Genomic DNA, 23,982 nt, shown 5'->3' with positions numbered 1-23,982 from the left:
TTAATTCCCCTCTAGTAGCATTTGCACGCTAGCCTCCACATCCATAGCTAGGTCGGCAGACAGCTGCTTTCCTCGGTACTTCTTTACCTGCATCCTTGCATCGCCTGCGATGACAGCGCCACTTCTGTTTCCGACGAACTCAAATTTTTAGTTGCCTTTAGTATCTATCGTCTTATGTTTATTTCAGGCTGAAAATACTTTTTTTATTAATTCGTCCTTATGTTCATGTTTTGACACTTTTTACTAATCTTTATTAACACCTCGTAGCCGCAGACAACTCCGTCGACAGGCAACATTGAGATCGGCTAGCGGCTTTGGAAAATCTTCGAGATGTGTAGCTTTTCATTGTGATTGCCTTCATAGAATGCCCAAAATTGATGTGCGATTTTCTTCTACCGTGCGGTGCGCTTGTTAACGGTGTAGCATCAAGTCATCGTGTGACCATTGTGGGATTAGTGCTTCTCAATGTGTGCTCTAGAGAATGTGTCACACCATCGACAATGTCAACACGAACGGCGCTGGGCGCTGGTCTGCGAGAAGATAAACGCTGTCTCAGAAAAAGGAGATATCTCAGTACTGGCAACATCATCTGCCTCGTACTACACCCGACAAATTCTAAACTGTGTTCCTGTTGGTGTTCTAACATTCGCAGTCTTCTTTTTCTGTGCTGTCACCTAAATTGAGTAGTGTATTCGACCATCAGCCGAGCGTTCATGTAGATGCCGAGTACGCAATGCGTCTTTTCATATCGCATTTACTTACCTACTTATGTGCTGTTCTGCTGCTAGTTACTGATCGGTGTATGCAAACTGTGGTCGCATGATATCACAGTTAAGCTTGTCAGCTTGCTGTTGTAGTGACGGTCAACTGACTATTCTGGGCACGTCTTTATTGTTCTTGTTTAAAATTTTGACCCTAGAAGTGTAGACAAGACTTGAACTGCTTCTTTTATTGTCGTTGCTGTTATATGCAGTCTTTGAATGTATGCATTCGCATATGCACTCTTGGAAAGTATTGTGTAACCTGTTGATTATGTGAGTAGCAGTTTTCTTCACGTGTGAAAAATAATCATCTCTTGATACAAGCATTTAAATCAGGCCAGAATTAAACTTGAACAGGAGCGAACAATCTATGTCGCATGTTGCTCGTCCTATACTCGCCCACGTATGACACTAGCATGACTGATTTAAATATGCTAAGCTGGGACATGTTTAGCAACTGGTTTCGTCAGGATGCTGCATCACAAATTTTAATTATACACTTCTACTTTGTTTATTGAAATTTCCATTTAAATCCAGCCCATCTGTGCAAATGGAAGGTGCTCGTTATAACAAAGTTGCCTTATTTCAAGTTTGTTGTTTTCTCATCCAAAGTGCATCAAGGAGCAGTTGGGTTTAGTTCTGCCTTGTATGAAGGGTGTAAACTGTCCTTAACATGTCCCCAGTGCCCTTGCCTTCTCATACATTGGATGGGCTGTGGCAATGATAAACTTTTAAATAAGAAATAGTTTTTGTCAGCAGATAATTACTTCAGTAGTGTCTTAGAAAATTAAATCGAACAATTTGGTACATATCCATGTATAAACTTCAGTGTCAAAAAGTGGATGTGGTGCTCCTGAGAGTAAGACCTTGGCATGGCACCATCAATGCCTGCGTGAAAATGCTTGATGCTCCATCAGCATGTAGTATACAGTTGAGTGGTAGTACACACAACCTGATGAGAATACACCCGCGAGTATAACTAGCACATGTGGAAGCCATTCAGGTAGTATTTGCACCTTTTTCAAATAGAAAGGCTATCATGTTGCTACCAACAGCCGTAAATTCATTTCAGTGCCTGTCTTAAAGACTTTACACTTAGTTTGAGTGATTTCACTATTATTGTTCAATTTTAAATCCACTTTAGAGCCTTCATGCTACTTCTGATTATCTTTATCTTTTAACCGAGGACTTCTTTGTTGTGAATAGCTCGCACTAGTTATGTTTCATTAATACTTTCTCGTGGACTAGTTTGCAGACTGCATTCTGTCCTCTCATCTTTTTTTCTTTTTTTGTGCATATTGTGCAGCACATTAATAATTCAGTTATGTTTCATATTGTTCTTCCCAGCATGGCTTTCACTTCAGCCAGTGCCAAGTAGTTTGAAAATTAAAAGAAAACACTTAGGTGCCACTTATCTCGTACCTGCATACTTTCCAAACTTGCCAAACACAGAGGTTCAAATATTTACCTCATCTACGTATGCAGTAAACCAAGGATGGCATGTATTTTATGATCTTGTTTAACCACATAACTGCCGATGACAAGATAACTCACCATCGCAATGAGGATCCTTTGGTGCCAAGGACGAGTTAACTCATCATTAATTTTTGGCACTTTTTGCACATGTGTATGTGTTCAGTTTCTTGTAATTTTGACAAGGAAATAATACACAATAATTTCTGCCAGTTTTTCTACATGTGCATTTTTGGCTTTACCAAGTTAAAGCCAAAAATGTACCTATTCTTCATGCTTAGTTTTAAAACCTCTTTGTGCTTCACTTCTGTGGAAACTTGCTGATGTGACATGCAATATTTACTTTAATCTAAGATGAGATATCCCCCTTTCCCTCCTGCCCTTTAAAATAAATGTGCTCGCTGTAAAGCCCTGGAGTTGGCACAAGCTCGAGGGTTTAGTTTGAAGAGTGAGGTTTATGTATATGGTTTGTGTAGTCTATCCGTTTCCACCAAACAGTGTCTTCACAAAGGCAGGAATTGGAAAAAGTGCAGTAACTCGGTAACCAAGGGAGTGCTAGCACTAATTTGCCCAACCAGCTGCATCAACCACACACTGAAAAGACCAATGGCAACCTAGATAGGGCTACTTGAGACAACTTACTGCTAATCTCAACAATTATGCAGTGCTTATGAAACACACTGACCAGACCTATGGATGATAGGTCCATTCGGTTCATTTGCGTTTCATTTTCATTTCATTTTCAGTTCAGAAATTGTGCAGCTCATGTTCAGCTCTGCAGGAACAACGTTACGCACGAAATTAATGTCAAAGTGCAGATGCAATGCAGGCCTTATGTTTGTCTGCCTAATGGGTGCCGGCCAAATAAGTTTGAAAGGTTAAGTGATGGGTTCTGAACCATAAGTTCACTTTTGAAGTGCTTGGTTTGGAAAACAGCAAAAAGCAACTGTTCCTACGTTACAGATGATTGAACAGGATATTTCTGATAGCAGCATGTGCGATGTGTGCATCTTGGACTGGACTTGGTGTGTCTTCGTTGGCAAACATGTAGAAGATGTTCTTTTTTTTTCAGTTGTGCAGGGCAATAAATATACAAGAAAACCACCAGCACCTACATTTCAAAACAGACATGTTCAATCTGAAATAACTTTGGTTTGATCAGCAGAATAACTTAATCTCAAGCTATGGCAAATATAAACATGATAGTGCACACGTGCATCAAAACATGTAAACAACAAAAACCGCATGTTGCACAGATGCAGCAAGGTTTCAGTGACACTCACGCCCATGTGCTGCAACATCTGCTGCACTGGTGCTTTGCACCTGCATGTCTGTGCCAAGTCAGGACCATCAGTAGGGAGGGCACAGAAAAATTATGAACCAGCCCTGCACTGTTGCACTTCTTGAAACAAACGGCATGGGTTTGGAGGTTGCGGAAACGAATGGCAGGGTGCAGCACCTTGTGAACTGGTTCAGGAATTGCAGGTGAATCGAAGGGAAATGAATGTGGGTGGTGTAGAAGTAAAATGCAACCAGGCATTGTGAGGTGATCAGGATGAGGAACTGGCTGATGACACAGATGCCAACAAATAATGAGCTTAACAAAAGTAACTGTACACCCATCCAAATGTTTAATATCTTGAAACCAGCCAAACATTCAGTATAATGGAGTGCATCGTGAAATAGGCTAGAGTGTTGGCATGTATACAAAGCTCATGCTATTGCATAATCTTTTAGGCTGTTCTGATTAGTGCTATGCAGCCCTTGCCACCCTTAAAGGGCCCTCGACAGAACCCATCGCAAATTTTAGTTACGCATTGACAATTCTAAAATGCCATCTAAGGATCGGTTTACCGAAATAATTTTTCGGATCGGTTTCTTATTGGCAGAGGTAGAAGGAATTGAATGCCCTGTTATCATACCAGCATACCAGCGCAACTACCAAATGAGACCTTCTCTCCATCTGCCTCGAGTAGCATCTGCAAGCGACATTCCTTCCCTGCCTTTTCCCATTCAGTTTCAACATTCTAGCTCTTTAACTTTTGTCATGCATCATTTTTGTTTCCCACTGCTTGTATGTAGTAAATGCTAATGGCATAAAAAAAATGTGAACTATGTCTATATGTCTCTGCTATCGTAAAATGACAGTAAAGCATGCTCGGGGATAACAGCTACAGGTGCTATACTATGCCAGTGAGAACAGCCTAGGGGACAACACGAGCAAAGGTACAAGTTCTATGCTTTTTGCCAACACGCTCTATCACATGCTACTGACCATCATGGTGGTCTACACTCAAGCAGTATTATTTAAGAAATAGGCTGGATGAGTATCCAAGGTGCCATGCAGCGGCAGATCGACAATGATTCAAATTACTGCAAAAATTGTTAAATGCTTGTTCATTTTGCTGTTGATATTTTTATCAATCATCTTGCATTAAAGGAAACTTTTTTTGCGTCCTCTGTTTTTTACGCTATTAGCCTTGAATTCAGACTAGTCTTTGGTTTGAGTAGGTATTTTATGTAGCCATTAAGAATTTCTGCGCCTGAGTAGAGTGGAAAGTTTCAGGCCAGCATGTCCGCTAACCAGAAACGTATTGCTTCTCATGTGCAGCTTTTCCTCGTGGGCCTCGGCGACGACAGCCATGGCCGACAGTGCCGATTAACAACAGAACTTGCTCAACATGTGGCAAGACGTATAGCAGTGTGAGCAACCTGCGAAAGCACGTGCTTACTCATACCGGAGAGAGATCCTTTGTGTGCACTTGTTGTGGCCGGAGATTCCTACACAAGCATCATCTCGAAAGGCACCTCCAAACTCTGCATGCTCGTGCTCTAGAGACGTTTGAAAAGAGCAGAGCAGGGGTACCAGTTGGGGGGGCACCACGGGCTGTGGAATGATTGCCCCTCCCCCCCCTCCCCCTGAAGACACCAGCTGGACAGTGCACTGTTGGGTGCGTCGGTGTTACCCTGGCCTAGCCCCATTTATTCACTAGGCTCTTGCCATGCCCCTTGCACACACCTGTGACAGAGCCACATGCGCAAGTCCCTTCTATGCTCTTGATAATTTGCCTGTGCTCTTGATAGTGCACAATGCTCTCAATGACATGCCTATTCTCGTGATAGTGCCTGATAGCAGGAATCTGAGTTACATCTGAAAATAAATACTTGAAAGCAGTGCGGTAGAGATAAACGTGCAATTTTGTTGTCAATGCATCATATTGTGATACCTGTGAAAAAACATGCACTAGGATGAAGGAAATCACATAAACATTATGATTGTGTGCTCCTTTGCCTTAATGTTTGTTTTCCAAGTCCTACATAGCGCAATTGCGATGTCAAATCATCTAGTGCCATCCTTTACTGAATTCATTATTTGCATCTGCAGACATTGGGAATTACATGACAGTTGTCAGTAAGTCAATTAGTAAAAGTAGTTTTACTGACCAATATATCAGTTGTAACTTCAGCACACATGTAATGTGGAATTGAAGCTGGCCAGTGCTAAATGCATGTCCATTTACAGTGAGCCTCCGAGACTACAATTGTCTGTCCCCAAAATGTGTGGTGGGATACCCCGATGCCCCATGACACATTAGCAGCCATGTCCCAATTTGAATGAGGAGGGCTTTTGGGGAAAGTAATCTACTCGAGCTTCTGTGTTTTGTCACGCATTTAGAGACATAATGTGACTGATGCTAGCTTCTTTCCAAGGTTTAATGTCCCAAAATAACTCGTAGTCTACGAGAGGTGCTGTAGTAGAGGGCTCCAAATTAATTTCAACCATCTAGGGTTCTTTAATGCACATCGAAAGCACTATCAGTTAGTGTTTTTGCATAACGCCCTCTTCGGAGGGTGGCCTGACATTGAACCTGCAACCCTGTGCTTAGCAGCAGAATGCCATTTTAGGATTTCTTGAGCACTGCCTGGCCCTGAATGCACACGAACATGCTCACGAGGAAACTAGTAAATATATAAATAGTCATAGTTGACATAATTGTGAGCTTGTTGGTGATCGTCGCACAATTTCTGATGACCATTGCCCCCAAATGATACACAGGCAAAAAATTTTGTAATGCCTTTGTACTTTATTCTCTGAAGCCTTTGTCAACACCCACTGTGCCTACTGCTTTATGAATATAGTGAAAAATTATAACAGAGGCAGGTACAGTTATGTATTCCTCTGGTTGAACTGCTAAAACTGCAGACATCCCCAATGAAAAATATTGTCGCAGCACACTTGTTGAAGAATGGGCGGTGGTACAGACGAAGAGAAGGACAAGTTTCTTTTGCAGCCTCGCACCGACTTGTACTACTTACCATGTCTCAAAAATTGCTTTTGCTAATGTAATATGATTGAACCCCAATATATCAAACATGTATGTAACAAATTATTGGGCACAACGAAGTAAAGTCGGTCAAGGCCTCGTCAGACACTTCAGCCTTTAGCCTCAAGCTCATCATATACATTGTCTAAATAACCAAATAAATGGACTAAATTGAAATCTAAAATGTTTCCTGCCGATATATCGGCATGTAATGAATATGCGCCTGCAATGAATACCTGATATAACAATGGTATTTTATGTCAAATGCAACTTCATTGGAGTGAGGTTTGGCTGTAGTTCAACGGAGTTGCGAGGTACCAACCTCATAACCAGCCTCGAAACCTTATTAAGTGAGTCTTCATAGCAGTTATTGCCTAGCCGGACTTGTTTTGGTGCCAAGTCCCATTTCCTGTTTTTCAACAAGTGTGTTGCAACAATACATTGCCTATGTTAAACTTAAAGCCGGATGTAGTGAACTCCAAGCACATATTGGCATTGCCTGTGTAGGTCTAATTTCGTTGCTCACAACAGCATTGGTAGTTAGCGTCTTCAACTCTTTGAGCATGAGCTAGTCGACAAGCAATGTGCTCAGCCTTATCTTTCAAGTGCAGTTCACTTGATCACACACACATAGCATCCTGGCAAAATGCTTTGCATTTACCATTATTGGCTATAAAGTGTTACTCTCACCTTAAAGTTGTTCACAAAATGTGGAGAATCCCCAACAATTGCTGAAGTGCTTTTGTTATCCCCCCAATGCTCTCGAGTCTGTCCTGGCACTGGGCCCAGTGGTGCTGTATTTTGCTACGTGATATTTTGATTCACTGGCAGGCTCTGTGTGAAGGCATGTCTCTGTTAATTATTTTTGTGTGCAGTGATATTTTGGAATATATTTTCTAATTTTTCAAATATTATGTGCACATGTGGCACCATTTTAAAAATGCTGGAGCATTTTCAAAGTCACCGCACTGCTGCTACAAATGGGGCGCTTGTTTTCACTGATCACTGTGAAATTGTTCTTTTGCTATGCAAAGAACCCATGTGTAAAATTCACTGCAACAACAATTTCATTTTGCAAGAGTTGTTAAATACTGCGTATAGTAGCACCTCTCCAATGCATTCTTCATGGGATCACAGAGATAGAAGAAAATGCGTTACCTGAAAGTCACAAAAGACAAGCATTTGTTCCGTTTGCCAGGTATTCTTTTGCTGCAAGGATGTTCTGAGGGCTATGAAAAGCAGTTATTTTTGTAAGTGTGCAGTCTTTCTTAATGTCAGTAAATGGATATAGCAAACATAATTTTAAATATTTGGAAATTCTGAAGTGTAGATAAATAAAACAACAAAACACTTTATTAGCAATGACTGTGTTTGAGCTCTCATGGACCTTTCTTGCTGGGTTTTTTCTTGCAGAGAATCCTTGTTCAGTTGTTCGCTATAGTGCAAGTGGCAATTTGGTTAAACCAAGTGGTTCCAAAAGGGGCCCTGGACCACTTTATCGAAGCGGAAAAAGGCATTTGAAGTGAAAATAGGCTATGTCAGAAAACTTTGCTGCAAAAAATACTTCAATGCGTCCAGCAGAAGCGGAGGTACTGACAATCGAATACAGCCTCTGCTGTGCTCCCGTTCCTTCAATTCATGGCACTGTGAAGGCTACGGTGCAGTGGGGTGTGCCCACAACGCTCCACTCTCTAAATGTCACCATGGCACTCAGTTTAAATTTCATTCTGGAGACGCCACAACTTCTGCCTTTGGGGCCTACATGCGCTAAACATAAGCCAAATGCAGTTGTCTTTAGTGAGCCGCAGTGCACTTAGCCAATGGACTCGTGGTGGCACCCCATGGCGACCGCGGTATCTGCGCCATGTAGCTGACCCCAGCTTGATGTCGGCTATCAGCCAATAGCAGCTGCCTAAGGGAATGATAAAATAAAGCATCCGATGACAAAATAAAGCATCCCGAAGAGAATGAGGATAGGGCCTTCTGTCGAAAAGAGAGTGTTTGAGAGTAAGGTGACTTCACGATCCACTTGCGAGCTCCAAGCACCGCGTACGGCAGCAAAACCTAAAAAAAAATTAAATTATGGGGTTTTACGTGCCAAAACCACTTTCTGATTATGAGGCACGCCGTAGTGGAGGACTCCTGAAATTTTGACCACCTGGGGTTCTTTAACGCGCACCTAAATCAAAGTACACGGGTGTTTTCGCATTTCGTCCCCAACGAAATGCGGCCGCCGTGGCCGGGATTCGATCCCGCGACCGCGTGCTCAGCAGCCTGACAGCAAAACCTGGCTGTGATGTTCACAGCAGTATATGCTACCCACGAACTATGTTATTTCACCAAGCCTGAGGGGTGGTTCAGGGCCCCTTTAAGTGCATTGTGTGTTTGCTGTGGAATGGTGCATAAATGACTTTTTCAGCCTGTGAAGTCTGCTACAGAGAATTTTGTGGATGGCATTTTCTTCTATTGTCTAGTTTATGACATGCAACTGAGTGTCCCAGAAGGGCCTTGCATTGTTGTCTTGAATGTGCTTGAGTAAGAATGACTCCAACATGCTGATCTTATCTCATTATCAGACTTCATGGGCTTTTTGCTTTTTGATTTGCTTCATTTTTCACAATACATGAGCATATCTAAAATGCTTCCTTCTTGAACCTGACCTTCCTTTGTTAAAGTCTGCGCTAGCTGAACTTTGAACTACTATTTGTGTACTTTCAGCTGGGAAAATTTTTTACTTCATTACCCTGTTTGCAATGGCTATTCTTGTCAGCACTTCACTATTCTGCACATGCCATGCTTAGAATCAAACATTTGGATTTATATGGGGCGTGCACTTGATGAGCCATCTTCTTCCTTATGGTACCCTTTCCATGGCCGCATACAGTCGAACCTGGGCATATCGAACCCTTATATAACAAATTATTGTGTATAAAAACAGCTGTAAAATCCCCCTGAATAACTTTGTACCAAATTTTTAATTTATATATCGAGTTATTGATATATCGAACTATTTCGCAATACCCTTCGAGCTCAATATATCCGGGTTCCACTGTAGTATGTTCCAGAGCATAGATGAACTCTTAACCACCGCTCATGCTAGTGTAACAAAACTGTTGGAAAGAAAAGCAGGTATGTCTTTCATTACATTGTTTCACATGTAGATCATTGCTTTGGTGTGAAGAAAGTGCTGCAACACAGAACAATATCATCCAATAAATTGTTGAACCAGCCTGAAATTGAATATAACTAGATCTGCATGTGTGAGCTTGCACCGTCACATTATCTGCCAAAGAGCTTTCACATTTGTTGTGCATAAGTCACGATAATGTGCAAATGAACTTTTTTCATTGTTAGTATACCTAGTTTTCGATCTGCCATCTCTTTTTCTTTTTTATGAGGTATTCAAGTGTTTGCCATCATCAATAAATGTTATTACTTGGAAGCCACTGCTCATGTCCACAAATCCCTTTCTTGTAATCAGCTAGCATGGTCGTTCACTTCATCATGTTACTGATGTGACCAAATAACCCTGCTTGGAGTTAATTGATGTATGCGTTGCACACATTGGAAGGCGGCTGTATTTGCTTGTATTGGAATCTATATTTGCCTTCAAGGAAGCCTCTGGAATAGGGTCACATGATTGGTAAAATTCTCAAAACTAAAATAAAATCACATTATTTTTCTCCCCCTTCAGCATTGCTTTTATGGCTTTAAAGTGGCCTTGACCTTGCTACATCTTTTGCTGCTGTCGTCTTGCTTATTTTCTCCCGTATTTTGTTTTGTATTCACTGTATTCATTGGTGTGTGTTTTACAGGAAATGGAGGGGCAGTCAGTCGAGCTTTGCCCAAGCAAGAGTTTCCATTTTACAGTGGTGAGTGGTGGGAATCATTTGCCCACTCCTGCTGGCTCTGTCTTGCGAGTGCATTTTAATGTTGAAGTAATCGGCTACAGATTTTTGACAATCACCATTATTGTGGCTCACTCGAAAGCTTATCACCAATATTTAGCATGCCTGCAGCAGTTTACTTGGAAAACTCATGAAAATGTTTTACCAGAATTTTGAGACCTGTGAGCTCGCTTTTTTATTTATGTGTAGGCATTGGCAACATTGCACGCAGCAAACATGGAACTTCAAACGCTTGAAGCTTTTACAGCAAAAAAGAAGCAGTGGAATTTTAATCTGTGTGATTACATTATTTTATTTCTGTAAATCAGCGACGTTTCTGAAAAATGTAGAATTCAAAATTTGTATGCCTTTGTTATTTTTCAGTCATTGCAATTCACTCGACTTAACTGCTCCACTTTAGAAGGGACAATGGGGACTTTTATTGGGTGGTGCCTCCATCGCAACAGAGATTTTACAAGAATGGAATGAAAATTACGAATGATGCTCATTGTACAATGCCCCCACATAGTTCGTGTGGAGTTTGTAGCCCACGTGACCTGAAGAGGAGTTGTGTCTGCATATGTATTTTCAATGTAACAGCCTGCAATACTCTCCCGCTGAATGGTTGGCACACACTGCATCTGTCATTCTCCAGTTTATTCTCACTGAAACAATGCTTCACTTTCTTAGGTGTCAGTGACAAAGAGTAATTGCCATGCTGTTGTCACACTGTGTTGCTCCCATCATCATTATGGCCCCATTGTGCTGTCGCATTCGTCCTACCAAGATCATTGTTGTTTTCAGTGTGGTGTTGCCATTTTTGCTGCTGCATTCAGTTTGTGGTGCCCAACATGGGGTGTCAGTAATGTTGAGATGGGTTTGTACAATGCTTACCCTTTGAATGATGGTCAGGAAAAGGCCCGGCACTCCTCCACTTTACAGCGCACAAAGGATGCTGTGGCAGGGTCCATCAACTCTCCAACATTGTACAAAGAAAGCTTTGGAGTCAGATCGCCAGCAAGCACTGGTTTATTAACACAGGATACACCATAGCATGACAGTCACGGTTGCGGGCAAAAAGGCTCACTGGAAAACTGATCGAGTACTTGTGGCTGCTATGTTAGGCTAAGCAGGTAGTGGTCCACTGAGCACAACAAGCTGCAATAGTAAAGGTCCCACATAACCAACTCGTTGCAGGTCTGCGGAGCATCCGCTGCAGTGAAGTGCTGAAGAAGTGCTCAGCTGTACAGATTCGGGGGAGTGTGCACTCATGTGCGACTATGGGGAGACCAATCAGGGCGCCTTGTAGTGGCGTGCGACTCAACGCCAGGGAGAGAGAAGCATGGTTTGCTTGGGAAAGTAGTTCCAGTGCACTAGCCATGTCTGCCATGTTGTTGAAGAGGTGATGGTTCCCAGATAACAAGCTTGGCAAAAAGGCTCTCACCACAGGCAGCCTTGGGGCTGAGGCTTGGAAAGGCACCTTGATCCCTTCAAGTTGGATGGTTTGATCAGAGTTGCAGGGGTTATGCACAAGTTTAGAGGCAATGGAACGGAGGGGAGAGAGTTTTGAGAGAGGAACTGCTGTTGCAAAAAAATGAGTTCGAGTTAGAGGAGTCACTGAAGTGCGATATGTAATTTTGACCCCAGCCTAGAAGTACGGTTCCCACTTAAAATAACTTGCATATCTCGTCATTTGCAAAAAATTATTCCTGTGACATGTGCTTCCAAGTGTGACAGGCCAAGGTTAATATGAGTTGGGATTAAAATTCTGTTCCGGTAAACAATAACTGTCTAATAAACCACATCAAGAAATGCAGAGTGGGAAAGGCCTGCGCTCTGAAAGCCAGCACGTTCATAAATTGCAGTGTGCAGCATTGAGAGTCGGTCACTATAGCTGCACATAGCTTAGGCTGATCATTTGTTTGTGTTCAGGAAAACACTGTTCAAAAAACAGACAAGCACAAGAGGGTATTTGCTCTTGTGCTTGTCTGTCTTTTATGCAAAATCTTTTTCTTTTTCCTAAGCGTTACGAACCCACTTACCCCACAATAAGATTTATTGAGATTTGTTTATGTATATGTGTTTTAATGACAAGTGTACACTTCACTAGCATAGGAGGTCTCATTTGTTAATCTCTTTGCTCAATATGCAGTCCCTTCTCTTGACTACTTCCTGACTGGTGCCAACAACGAGCAGTCTCCGTCATCATCGACGGGCCTGAATTCTACATCTGTCTCGGACGTCCTAGTAGCAAGCACACGGCAGGCATCAATGTCACTGGCACAGCCACCAAAGGAATTTGCCTGCACCATCTGTGGCCGCAAGTTCAGCCTCAAGTGCAATCTGAACCGGCACAATCTGGTGCACACAGGCGTGCGCAACTACGGCTGCGAGGTGTGCGGACAGCGATTTGTGTTGCGACAGCACCTCAAGAAGCACCTCGAGAGGCACGCCAAGGAGTGCTCGTGAGCACCTTTTTGCCTGCCCTCTCGTGTAGTGCTTCACAGTCGGGCCATGCCTTTGGTCTCCCCTGCATTTCTTTGCCTTCAAACTGCTCTCAGATTGTCTTGGGGCTCAGGAGGTCTTAAATTTCATTTGCAGCTGTCATACATCCACCGTCTGGGACATGTTGAGTAACTGCATGGTGTGCTAAAGCCGACTCTACTGAGATGTAACGCCAGTGTGTACTGCCTGATTGACTAGAAACCACGTTAAATGAACTGTTAGGTCCTTTTTCTCTCCTTTCCAATGAACTGCTGTCACGTTGTCTGATAGTACATGCAGTGTTTTCTTTAATTTGGAGCCAGTTTTTGAGCAGTATTTGGGATCTCTATGTCCAATTGTGCACGGTTGCGTGGCCATTTAGTTGAAACACAGTGCCATTGTGTGCTTTTCAGTGCACTAGAAAATCTTTCAAGCGGCCTTTTTGTCAGCCTTCTGAAAGGTGCTCCGGAACCTTGCAATTTCTGTTTTACTTGTTCTATGTTGCTGCCATGTTTGTATTGGCGTGCAGGAACAACCCGTGATGGGCAGATGCACAACACGCCTTTGTCTGTAAAGTGTGGTACATCGTTCGACTGTAGCGTTGCAAAGCCACTGAGATGGATAAAGTGTCAGCATCTGTTGTCTAATGCAGATGCCATAACACAGATGCTGCAAATGCCGCAGCACATGCTATCGTGTGCTAACACACATTTGCGGAAGTTTTTAAACATTATTTTGTCCCTGCTAGTTTGAGTGGCTACTGCTTCACACCCCCCCCCATTAGCACTGAAAGCAAGAGGAATCGGCAGGTCACAAAGCTGCGAAACAAAATGACTGCAGAGCAGTGACAGCTGATGGCTTGCCTTTAACTTCTGTGACTAGAATTAGCTGCTGCTACACAATGACTACACAAACTTATCAAAGGCAGCATCACGAGCACCTTTTGTTCACATGAGGGCTACCAATGCAACTTTTGTGCAGTGAAGCACTGCTTTCATTGTCGCTGTACAGTAGTCAAAGGTGCAACGCTCACCAAAGATTCTCTTTCTCATCGCACTTTTCTTCTCCACTGACATCTCAGCACTTCTTCACTACCTTCCGTTGCTTTATCACTTTTGATGGGCTTACTGCGGTTATAACAGGCAGTGCAGTCAGTGAACATGTTTCTATGGGTGGGCAGCGCAACCCGGACGACGGACAAGAGGAAGTACACAATATGAGCGCAGACTAACAACTGGTTTATTATTTCAAGCAACGGACTATAATATACAGAAAATGTAAACACGTGTAAAGTGACGTTTACAAGGGTGTTAGCCTATCTTGCCATTCAAAAAAATCAGTTTCTTTATCCTGCAGAGTGATAGAAGTCTGGCTGACGCATGCGCCTGAGTTCACATGCATGAAGTAGGCCTCTACAATCTCGCGGTTAATTTGATGCATATTTTTATACAATATTTCCATTTGTTCAAACATGGGTTTGCATGAGCAAACTCTACTATGTGCGGCCAGATTAGAACCTGTTTACAATGCGCAGCCAGATTAGAACCTGTTTCAGGTTCTAATCTGGCCGCGCGCGCATTGTAGAGTTTGCTCATGCAAACCCATGTTTGAACAAACAGAAATATTTTATAAAAATATGCATTAAACTAACTGCGAGATTGTAGAGGCCTACTTCATGCATGTGAACTGAGGCGCATATGTCAGCCAGACCTCTATCGCTCTGCAGGATAAAGAAACTTATTTTTTTAATGGCAAGATAGGCTAACACCCTTGTAAACGTCACTTTACACATGTTTACATTTTCTCTATATTATGGTCTGTTGCTTGAAATAGTAAACCAGTTGTTAGTCTGAGCTCGTATTGTGTACTTTCTTTCGTCCTTTGTCCGGTTTGCGCTGCCCACCCATAGGAACATGTTCAATCACCAACTCGCCCAGCTCGCCGTGTTAATGCAGTCAGTGAGCACTATTTAGGAAGCACAAATATGTTGATGAACGTAGCAACTGCACCAGCATGATTCTCATAAGTTGCACTATGCAGTGGTGGTGGCAGTCTTCTGCATAACATACTAAGATCCAAAGTTTGCATAGCAAGATTGTGTCAGTGTTATGGCCCTCTAGTCTTGAGTTCCAGCTTCTAAACTCTGAGCATATGAATTCAACTTCCTGTGGTTATAACCTCACTAATTAGCCTATGCAGCTACAGAAGGTCCATTCTAAAGTTCATGAGAGTCACCAGCTTGGCTGGTTTTGTTGGTTCTGGTTGAGACTGCAAAGTTTAATAGTGTAAATTTCATTTCTCCCTTCTCTCATGTGTGTAAAGTTTTCGATAGCACAGTATACAGTGTCCATTATCCTTAATGGACTTTCGGGAGGTTTGTTTCGTCATGACTGTCCCATTCATGCCAAGAGCCAAAAAGACAACTTGCTAGAAAAAAAAGAATCCTGCAGTGGCATCTGGTTGATGTAGCTCTTCACTTTGTTGTCATGCTCGAAGATTTTCTTGGAAAGATAAGTTGAAGGGAAGGAACCATCCAGGAAGTGCTAACAGCATAGCGGGGCAATCAGAATGGCACGCCTAACAAGTGATTATTACACCCTCCCTTAAAGCGTGCCCATTGCTCAGATGTGCAACTTCAAAAAATAAAGTAAGCATCTTATAGTTTTCAAATCGTGTTTGCATGCCTGTCGCCTCTCGCAAGTTTTTTAATAATGTTTAGAAATGTTAGTCCATTCTATGATTTAACATGTTGCATCGTTTTACGAAAAATGGATTCTGTTTACGAAAAAGGTGTTGAATGCAAAAGTGCAGGATTCAGAAAATGTGCACATTAAAGTAATTGTGATGGCACCTAAGCTGCCCTGTTGTGGCAGCAGAAGATGCCATATACCAGAGGACTACCTTTTTCAAGCAACTGTACTCGGACAGGTTCCTGAAGCAAGCCAAACCAGCAACGTCAAAGTCGCTGAAAATGTCGCTGTGATCTAAAAATGAATGTTACCCACCCCCCACCCCTAAGTCTTTGTGATCTCAACAGGATTTTTAAGAATTTTGCAATTCATAGGTTGACAGGTATGAGTATACACCAAGTGCATACCTGTAGGAAATAGGCCATGTGTGGTCATTCCAGTAGTATGCAGACTGAACTAAACATAGTTCAGAATGTCTACTCCTGAGAGTGCTCAGTTAAGAAAACAGTTACCAAAATGCAGAGACTATAAACCAACAAGTGCATACAGGAATTTAATTGGTTAACTTGCCTTATTTGGCACACACTAATTCAGCTGAATGGCCTGATAAATTAATTGCAGTTAAAACATTAGTGAAATAATCAACAAGTTTATTACACAGTCAACAATGAGTCTTGCAAGGCTGCAGAGTGAGGCATACTGCTGGTAAAATTAAAAAAGAAAAGAAAAGGTAAGCTAAGTTCATGCCTCGTGCTTCCAGTGGATAAAAATCTCAAAGCTTTTTTCGAACACTTTAGAAGCAAGTAGCAACAATATTCATTTTTACATTAAAGATGAAGCCAGCCACCTGCTAGGTCCAAAATATTTCATTCCTTTTGCTCACCTGCTTCAGTGTTGTTTAGAGATTTTATATGGACAATGTTGGTGAGATTCTATTCTTTGCAATTCTTTGCAATACACCTTAGCAATCTCTTCTTTCTTTCTTTGTCATTACAGTGAGCTTCTGAAGAGACATTGATAATAAGCTGATACAACACGTACCGCCAAAAGTACTAAGTAATGCCAAGGGCAGCCATAGATTTGAGAACGTGGACACTTTGGACACATGTAATTTTGATGGCTTTGAACCGTGAACATACTATCATGTTTTAGTGGACAGTGGCACCACGAGTTGACCAAATAGCAGAAAATAAAGGCCGATCTGCTTTGATTAATTGCTTACATTAGTTATGCTTTGATTAATGTATGGAGAAACATTGCACTTGTTCTAAACTATTTTTAAAATTCTTTTCGTAATTATTTTGTTCGCAGTATTGCCTGCACACCTATTTTTCTTCCAGTTATCTTCGGTGTAAATGACAACTCTGTACTATAGTAGAGCATGTGAGGCTAGCATTTTGTACGCATTACTTTTAAACTGGGAGTGGGAATATGCATTTACACATATTCTGAAACCTTTATTAGACATTTACTCTTATTTATCATGCAATCCTTGCTCTGTTCTTGTACAGGTCTACAAATTGCTTCCATTGCAAGCAATCGTGAACCTGCATTGTGAGCACATTTCTGCAATGCTTTACTGGATCAAATTGTAAAGTCAGCAGGGTCCTATTTGTATGTTGGCCAACTGTATAGTAGCTAATGTATTTGTATCATCTTTCTGCTAGTGTGCAAGTTGAAATAGTGACAGCGTAGTGCATTTTTGCTTGTGTCTGAGCATCGAGTATAGCTGATGGTTTGTCACTTCCGATTTGTAGGCAGCCATGCAGCAATTCCGGCTTGACTTGTGTTACCTTACACAGCTACACCTCGTATTTCTGTCACATGTTTCATTTTTTTTTTTAATCTATAACCACTGCTTGAGATGAGCTTAGTTATTTTTGTTGAGATTTTTTTCCCTTTTTCTACTCTGCTTCACCTCGCGCCACATCTGGTAAATGAACCACTGTAGTAGCTGCCACCATCGCCAGAAAGTGCATCTCTGGATAATGCTGTCAAGACCAGCTTGTGAACAAGAGCTCATAAGTACAGTGGAATCTTGATATATAAAGTAGCAGCATCTGACACGATAATACCTATATTAGATCCGATATTTGTTATAAGGGCACATACCAGTAAAAAAACGTTCCAAAAATATTGGCAAAAAAATTCCAGATCAAGTCTATGCAAAAGAAAAGCAAATGTACCCATGTTTGTTACACCCATGTTTGTTATATCGAGGTTCAACTGTATCTGAGAATGTGGACAGAAGAACAGCCACCAATACAGCTCTCTAGGTAGAGAACTACATGTAGCATGAGGATCTTGTCTCTTTTGATCTTTCCAATTGCACATTCTGTTCTACATTCCTTCTCTTCCTTTATCCCTACAATCTTGAATGTGGATCAAAAACACAACTCATGAATGCCTCTACAATACTAAAAAGAATACTTCAGCTACCATGTTCTTTCCTTGGCTTCTGCAACCATTGGTTCCTTAGGTGACTGCTTTGAGGGTCCTTTGGCTCTGATATGGTTTTTAAAGCTGTCTTGCTATACCAACCTTGTGTCATCTTCTTTCCAGCTGCAACCGTAATTTCCTTTCTGGTGATATAGTTCTAATCTTTTTTCATTGTGTGCATGCTGCACTCATTCTGCCTTTTATACTTTCACTGTTGTGTTCGTGGTCTTGACCTCCTTTCATTCATAAGTGGTTGCATCACTTCACTTTCTAACGTCATCACTATATACTCCGTTTCACAATAATGTGGAACTGGTGAAAAAACTGCAGCTATACTCATTGACAACCTAACAATTCATTACAAGTTCCACTTACAATACCTCACTTCTTATGCCCTTTGTGCCACCACACTCCAAAACATAGCTCCTGACATATGCCAATATCAAAAGAAATTCGTTTCTGCTGTGGGGTCACAGAAATGAGTGAATGTGATTGGCCACTGCAGCCACACAAACTCTTTCCCAGTTAGGCATCTGTGCATTTTTCATTGCACATTTAGTTGTTTGCCAACTTCAAAGTCAGGCCAACCACAGCTTTGATAATGTACAAGGAAGTGCATGCCTCTCCAAGAGCACCTCCCTCCATGTCAGAGTGTTATCTGCACAATCCTGAGTGTGGTCTCAAGTGCCACAGTATGCTCGCACCGTAGGTTCTATTCCGGTGCAATATTATTGTAAAACAGTGGGGTAGCTCCACTGCTGTCTTTTGGGCAACCTTGATTCTCTCTGATGTGGCGATTCCAATTTTGTTTCCTTGTCGCACATCCCCTCTGCCCGTCTGAACTGTGCTCGTATTTAAGCTACCTGAAAATTTGTTTTAACATTATATATCTCTAACTTCACTTCAACACATTATCCCCGGCTGCACCACTGTGTCGTTTACTTGGCCTTTCAGTTTCACTTGCATGCTCTTGTAGTGTAAATCAAATGGCTCAGTCTTCTAGCCAAAACAAAAAAGCCGTAACAGCAGCTCGTATCATCTGTTGACTATGCAGTATTGTGTCTTTCCATATACATTCTTTCTTTAAGCAAGGTTTGGTGATTAAGCGACCAAGAAAGATGAAAATGAAAGCTTTAGACAAAACTTCAGTCTCATGTTTTTTTTTAGTGTGTTAGAGAATTAAGGCAAAGCTTCTTGTTAGCACATACTTCTGTGTCTCTTTTACAGTCAGACCTCGTTATAATGAAACGGCGTATAACGAAGCATGTAAATTTCCCCATGAAATCCTCATAGAGATCCATACTGCAGTACATGCAAAATGAACATGACGAAGTAATGAATACAACGAAGCAATTGTGGCTTCCACTTCAACTTCGTTATAACGAAGTTTTACTGTACATCTGTTGTCAAATTTAGAACTGACAGTTCCAACTGCTGGTGTGCAGTGCATGCAATTGGCACTTCTCATCCACTGATCTTTAAAAAGAAGCCAGCCAGTTGCAGGCGGCAGAATTTCTGCAGTATAGTACCTTATTTGCTCTCCTAGTGAGACAGAAAGATCGTGCAAGCTCTGATGAACAATTATAATGGATAGGCATTTGATAACGTGTTGACGCTCTAGTGTACTGACATGGCCAAGCAGGCTTTTGCTTTTGCTTTCTTTCAACTGCGACTTTGTTTAGCAATATTGTCATTTTAAATTTTAAAATCATTGTACGTTACTGTCTGTTACAGCATGTGGTTGACATTCAGTGAGCAGGCAGCAGAAATTTCACTGTTCATGAACCGTTGCTTGTCAATCTGTGATAATTAAAGCCTGCCTATAAAATCTGGACCTGGGATGTGTGCCCTAGGCTCGTGCTTGCCAGGAGATTGACTGCAAGTAGACTAGCATATAGATATGCTGTTTGTAAAGCCATGCATTGACTAGATTGTGAGCATGCAGAGAAACCAAAATGTTCATAGTCAATTGCCCATTGTGTGCTGGCTCATATCAGTTATGTGTATGCAGTTGGCAACAAAAGTTTACAGGACACGAGTTCTATGACAAATGTGAATTTCTGCTCTGTTAAGCTTAGCGCTTCTGGTTTAATGTGTCACTGTGTAGGTCGGAGAAATTGCTTCTAACTGAAACTGCATTGAAGTATGTGTGCCCAGGCTGTGCAGGAATTCAGTTTTGTTGCAAATCCTTCGACACAGGATTTAAACCTATGTGGCCAGCTGTACATGTGCAAGCATGGCATTGCTATAGTAGGCTTGTGTTAAATTATGTAAATTTGAAGAAATTGCGCAGGTGCACCCGTAGCTTTTGGCTAACGTGTGTGTCGTTTATTTGCAGTTTCATTTATCATGCTACAGTTGCAGAGTAGTTTTGCTGAACTGCATGCAACTGTCCCGAGTAAATAAAGCTTTGCTGGTCATGACAGTTCCAGGCTTTGACCTAGCATTGAACTCCTTTTACGTATCCTTCATGATCTTTTATCACTTTAGCCAAATCTGGATGATGTGTACTTGATTGCTGAAAGTGAAGGCCGCAATGGCCAGTTTCTCTGCGTGGAAGCGTGTACACACAAATTGCTTATAACCGCTGTAAGTGTTCCACTTTCCCTACTAGGCAAGCTCTGTTTTGTGCTACACTCGCTGTTTGCAGGGAAGAAAAAAAATGTCAGAGAAAGAAAGTGCAGCTCCAGCTGAACTTTTATTGTTTCTCGTGTGACCAATAGCAAATTGTCAGCTTGCGTCATTCATTTCACAACTTAAAATGCGATTCATCACTGACTGCTTTGCTGTTTCCATTTTTTCAGTGATCAGAGGCTCCCGTTTCTTGCAGGCTTCTTTAAGTAAGCACCCCATGCACTTCGATTCTTACCACTACCAGGAATCAAACCTTTGACCTCATTCTTAGCAGCAGAATGCCGCTGAGCCACCGTGGAACTTGGAGTTATACACAGTCACACTATTTGTTTTGCAACTTCAAACTGTATTCATTTTGCAAGTTATGTACAACTTGTGTAAATTACTGCCTTGCTAGCACCATCTGGTGAGTGATTAGAGGTTTTTGATAATTCTTGTAGGTACAGCAAAAGAACTACCATGTGCACTTTCACAATGCAGGACTTAGTGGAGTCCAGTGCATTTTGGCAGAGTAGCATGAAGTAGCACTGTACCTTGGTCATATATGCTACCGCCATTACTAAGCACATGATGCATTTTTGAAAAATATTACAACTGCTTGTCCAGTAAAATTTTGTCTTTATTGTTTTTATCCATTCATCGCTTTACTTTGTGGAAAATTCTTCCTCTGGATTTGTCCCAATCACCTCTGAAGTCAAACTGCCGCTGCAGTGTTTTTGCCTTAGGAAATGTGTAACAGCAACAAAGCCTTTCCTTTCTTTTTCTCTCTTTTTCTTTTTTAAGTTTGTTTCTCTTGGCAGTACGAAACTAGAAACAGGTGCTGACAGTGACAGAAAATGGTTCAGTCTTCAAAACTTTACCATTCCATGCCCTTTTCAAGGTCATCCACTGTTGGTCTTTGAAAGCATGCAAGCTCCACCAATTTATAATGTGATAGTGAACACAACAAAATGGTTTTCATGAGTTTTCACATTCATGAAATCAGCTGGTAACTATTTGTGGCAATGAGCATATTGTTGTAATTTTGCTAAGTAGCATTTGTGCCGCTCAGCTTAAACTGCATGGTCATCGTCAAACTTAACATATGCTTTGTGCCTCTTTCTGTTTCTTTTTTCACCTGCATCCAGCTTTTATTATTATTATCCCAATGCATTGGAAGTCCTACACTGGCCCGCTTGCCTTATACAGCTTGCATCTATTAATAACGCCACTAGAAGTGCATCTTGCTTGCCTGGATTGTGGTGGCTGATTAATGCAGGGCTTGCACTCTGTTCATGGCTAGAATCAATGTGTTATGTGTGCTGATAAAGCGAAAAGTCTTTAGGGTTTATTTTCGTGCATTCTTATATAATTTATGAAACATCTTTCACTACATAATTTCATAAATATGTCGGAAGCGATGCCTTAGAAATGTTTGCATGAAGTCTTTGTGCTAATATATATTTCAAGCAGGCATGCAATACAGGGTTGTACAGGGAGATGCATATTTCAGTTAAAACTTTAGAAACAGGGTCTTGCGCTTACCGCTGCTCTGTTCTTGCTCAAATTTTGCAGAAAGATCACGTTTAAGGGTCTACGTCATTCAATGTAACACTCTGGACTTACCTGTTTTAGAGTGCAGATCTTAGGTGCCCATTCCTGCGGCAAGCATTGGCATTGGCACCCTACCTCGTAAACGAGCAAAACAAGCACAGCAAAAGATGAGAGCGAATACAGAGCATGGCGGGGGATGAAAGAAGTGGCAGCTGCGAGGAGGAAAGCAGAGGAGGAGGGTATGGTGAAAGCGAGAGAATAAAAGCTTAGGGCCACGCACGACGGGTTTTGCGACAACAATGGCTACAAGATGGCACCAGAGTAGCACGCGTCTGTATGGAAACAAAGTGCTGCATGAACAGGGATTGTCTGCGATGGCTGCTTTGAATCGCACCCATGCATCACCCACGCGCTTCCTCTCACGACCTACAGATTAACAAAGCAGTCACGCCACACTTCACTCTGTTTGCAACGTGCCATGAGACAGATTGTTTGCCTCACCTAATGTATAGAGAAATTAAAACATGTATACCTATAGCTACACTCAAAGTTCACATTAGGGAGTATCGTAATCATCAGTGCTTTTTTTTTTAATGAAAGAACTTCAATGTTGCCTTCGTTTACGAAGACGCAAGCTGCTGCCGAGACAAGGCTAGCATAAACTTGTGTAGGCACGTATTGGGAGCTGCAAAAAGCAGCTGTTCAGGGAGGTTTGTCTCATATTACCCACTCCTCTGGAACACATGGCAACCTTCCCTGAACAGCTGCTTTCTGCAGCTGCCAGTAGGCAGCGACACAAGTGTGTGCTAGCGCCGTCTCGACAACAGCTTGCATCCTCATAAACAAAGGCAAATTGCGGTGGGGGGGGTTCCCTTAAATAACAGGCACGCAACTGTCCCAAGTGTTACATAGAACAACATAGAGCCTAAAACGCGATTTTTCTGAAGAATTTGAGCAACAACAGAGCAGCAGTGAGCACAAAACAATTTTCTAAGATTTAACCAAAATATGCACGTCCCTGTAGATGTTTCGTATTTTTTTTATTTGATGAGTGAGCGAGCAAATAAAAATCTCTTGCACAAGCTTCCCTGGTATTTGGTCACTGTGCATTGTTTCTCTGTATACATACAAGCACCATTATGTTGACCTTTTTTTATCCATTTGCATGGTGCTAGCCAGACAAGGTCAGTGCCATATGCTGGGGCCACATCCTGCGCCGTGCATTAAGTTGTCAGCTCCCATGGCACTTGTGCAAGATTTTGAAGAACAGTTTCTGCCAGTAGAGCTCAAATGACTGCATTTATTACTGCTAGTGACCAAGTTGTGCCCAGTGTTAAAACATAAAATGGGCTCCAAGCCGCAGTTCGAGAACTGTGGTGCCCATAATATTTCTACACATCAAATCAATAAAACAATGCAGTGAAATGGCATCATAACGGTCTAGACTCTGTGGCAGCATTTGCTAGGGCATAAACTATTTGTTCAGCCTTACAACCCATGGTATGTCAATAAACATGTCCAGAAAAAAAAAATCTTGCCTTCCATTGTGTGTTTGAATTCTTTATATTAGAGTGATCTCATTGAAATCATTGGGAGTATTGTAGAATGGTGTCAGGTCAGGATGAAACATAATGAAAGTCGAAGACAAACATCAACCACAAAAGATTTAGTAATATTTATGTTACAGCTGTTCACAATTAGACTAAAAGACGATAAAACTCGCTCAAGTGCACCGTATAATGTGGCTGGGACACCC

The 23,982-nt window shown here is 41.8% G+C and overlaps 1 long non-coding RNA gene across 2 annotated transcripts; it reads left to right on the top strand.

The window, feature by feature from the left end:
* Positions 1–295: 295 nt before the first annotated feature.
* LOC139052446 (uncharacterized) lies at positions 296–23,712 on the top strand. Of its 2 annotated transcripts, XR_011509909.1 has the most exons (5): positions 296–726; positions 4,846–5,185; positions 10,375–10,431; positions 12,599–12,911; positions 20,864–23,712. It is a non-coding gene; the product is annotated as an uncharacterized lncRNA (long non-coding RNA). The 2 variants fall into 2 exon arrangements; XR_011509908.1 differs by lacking the exon at positions 20,864–23,712 and having other exon boundaries at positions 12,599–14,105.
* The last annotated feature ends 270 nt before the right edge of the window (positions 23,713–23,982 follow it).

This window comes from Dermacentor albipictus, unplaced genomic scaffold (assembly GCF_038994185.2).
Source record: "Dermacentor albipictus isolate Rhodes 1998 colony unplaced genomic scaffold, USDA_Dalb.pri_finalv2 scaffold_23, whole genome shotgun sequence".
Classification (NCBI taxonomy): Eukaryota; Metazoa; Arthropoda; class Arachnida; order Ixodida; family Ixodidae; genus Dermacentor; species Dermacentor albipictus.
This window is presented reverse-complemented; position numbering and strand designations above follow the sequence as displayed.